The sequence below is a fragment of the Mirounga angustirostris genome, unplaced genomic scaffold (genome assembly GCF_029215605.1).
Source record: "Mirounga angustirostris isolate CCGP_5_RB_7025 unplaced genomic scaffold, mMirAng1.0.hap1 SCAF_6, whole genome shotgun sequence".
Taxonomy (NCBI): domain Eukaryota; kingdom Metazoa; phylum Chordata; class Mammalia; order Carnivora; family Phocidae; genus Mirounga; species Mirounga angustirostris.
This window is the reverse complement of record NW_026991714.1, coordinates 77,641,009-77,644,087: the sequence shown is the minus strand read 5'-3', so window position 1 is coordinate 77,644,087 and position 3,079 is coordinate 77,641,009.

Here is a 3,079-nt window from a genome sequence, read left to right as displayed (position 1 = left end):
GACCAGGATTCAAACCCATCTGTCTGGTTCCAAAGTTTAAGCCCTTAGACCTCAGTGGCTCTGCAGGCGTCTCACGTTGTAACCTGTAAGACTAGACCTGCAGCAGATTCACGACTGGGAAGAGTTAGTCTCACCTTCTGGCAAAAAATAAGAAAAAAATTCACCCTCTCCCCAATCTTAAATGGATCACGAGGTAGTTATCCAAATAAGATCTAGTCCTTCCACAATCATTGCACGGGTTCCGATGGAAGTCAAATGGTAACTGGCTGCCTTGGTGGCCGTTTGGCCACAAATCAGTAGCCTCAAGGCACAAGCTGGGCACGAGCGTCTGGCCGAGCTGCGGGAGGCGTGCAAACGCCAGCAGAAATTTTGTAAAATGAAAAATGCATTCTCAAGCTGCCCACCAAGGGTAAAAAGACCTTAGACCCTATGGCCGAACTGCAAACGGCCATCGCAGAACGTGAAGGGCTCGGAGGGAAAAAGCGCACGGTTCCATCGTGCAAGGGCGGGCCGTGCGCCCGGGCGAAAAGGCACTGTGCGCGGGGGTGTGGACACAGACGGGGCCCCGAGTTCTGACACTGACATTGACACTTAACATTCCAGGCTCCGTTCCTGGCTGTTCCTCTGTGGATACCAGCAGGCCCTCCAAAGCAACGTCGCGCAAGCAGGGACTGCGCACTCCTTTCATGAAGGGACAGAGGCTTCCCAGGTGGAGAGGGCAGCGCCCGGGCGCATGGACATCCTCCACGCCCGGGGCTCGTGGGCGCCTCCCTCCGCACCCACTATGGAGTCCAGCAGAAATTGCTCCAACTCTGAGAGCCTGTGTACTGATCTGGTTAAAAGAATCACCGCTGCACACCATTGCCACTGAGGTGGACACCACCAGGAAGAAAACACAAGTACTAACCTGACAGCCTTCATCATGCAACTCAGAACTCGGAAAAAGCCTCGTGCATGAGAGTGCAAGGAACTCAAGCCCCAAACCCGGTGTTCCCACCATGCCAATGTAAAGCAAAGGCATTGCCTCCCCAACAAAATGATTCATCACCAGGGAAGAGGGGGTCCTGTTTCCCTAGAAGAAAGAGGGCGCAAGGGTTAGAAACACTTAGATGACCTCATCGCAGCTGGGCTCCTACCACTTCCCCACATGCCCACGCAGCCTTTCAAAGGAAGAGCGCCTCGGTAAAGGCAGAAGCAGGCGCGAGGAGATGCAAACCAAGCGCACAGAACAAAAATGAGCTGAAAGACTCAATATTAAAACGCAGAGCTACCATCAAGAAAGGGCAAGTGTGGAGAAAGAGGATGTATTCTTTTTTTTTTTTTCTAGGTATCTTTTTTTTTTATTCTTATGTTAATCCCCATACATTACATCATTAGTTTTAGATGAAGTGTTCCATGATTCATTGTTTGTGCATAACACCCAGCGCTCCATGCAGAATGTGCCCTCCTCAATACCCACCACCAGGCTAACCCATCCTCCCACCCCCCTCCCCTCTAGAACCCTGTTTGTTTTTCAGAGTCCATCGTCTCTCATGGTTCGTCTCCCCCTCCGATTTCCCCCGCTTCATTCTTCCCCTCCCGCTACCTTCTTCTTCTTCTTCTTTTTTTTTTTCTTAACATATATTGCATTATTTGTTTCAGAGGTACAGATCTGAGATTCAACAGTCTTGCACAATTCACAGCGCTTACCAGAGCACATACCCTCCCCAGTGTCTATCACCCAGTCACCCCATCCCTCCCACCCCACCCCCCACTCCAACAACACTCAGTTTGTTTCCTGCAATTAAGAATTGAGAAAGAGGATGTATTCTGAAGACAGGCATTGGGATCATCTAAGTCTCTTGCTATTGAGATGGGGTCATCTTATATCAGGCTTTTTAACAGTATCAAGGTCAGTGTCAGCCACTTCATAAAGTGACACTGAGGAAGCTATTACAAACGCCCAGTTCATCTGTCAGAAGATGATGTTCGTGTGCTTGAGAAGTTTAATGTTCGAATATTGCGTTTCATCACATTGTGTTAGACTTTTGCACCATGTCAGGCATTGCTTTGAGTGCTGCTTGGAGTAGAGCACTTTCTTTTTTCCTTTAAGCCAAATGAACAAAGGTCACGGCTTTTTTTGCCTTATTCTCACCTCTGTGAATTAATATTTATTATGTTTCTTTCAGTGAAATACTTAGTTGTGCCAGGCAGCACCTAAAATGGATTAGGAAAGAAGACATAGCTCTTTTTTTGAATAAATAAGAGAACAGTTCTAGAGAATTTTAGGTATACTTGCATAAGGTTAGTGAGATACGGGGTGTCTAGGGACGCCTGGGTGGCTCAGTCCGTTGTGCGTCTGCCTTCAGCTCAGGTCGTGATCCCGGGGTCCTGGGATCGAACCCCACATCGGGCTCCTTGCGCAGCAGGGAGTCTGCCTCTCCCTCTGACCCTCCCCTGTCTCATGCTCTGTTCTCTCACTATCTCTCAAATAAATAAATAAAATCTTAAAAAAAAAAAAAAAGGTTGTCTATAGTCAAGCACCATGCACTCCCTCGAGGCACCTGTCTCCTTATTTTGTACCCAATGTGATTGACGGTGATGATGTACAAAAGTAATCATTCCTTCCTTCCTTGCTTCCTCCTTCCCTCCCTCCCTCCCTCTCTTCCTCTCCCCACCCCCCTTCTTCCATTTGGAACAGGGAGAGATGCCTCCCCTACCCTCTAGGGGTAGTATTACAGAGTAGCAAGGGTACAGAAATTATCCTGGCATAATGCACGACCAGAGACAATCCTTTGCTCTGTTCTATTATTGGGTTAATATTTACTTAAATTGGAGCTCACAGAATGGACACCCTCACAGATGAAGGAAGTGTTGGTCACATTCTAAATGGCAGAGGAGGTCCCTTATTGGCTCCTGTAGGATTGTGTAGGACCCAGCATAATGACTGTGACAGCATCTCAGAGGGATGCCTGGAGGGGGCCACAAGAAGCCCCTGGGGTTTATACCACAGAGAAACTGAGGCTCTCTGGCCCTGCATTTTTCACACACATTAAGAGCATCTTGAGGGAATAAGCTGTTCTAGTCATGTGATCTGCTT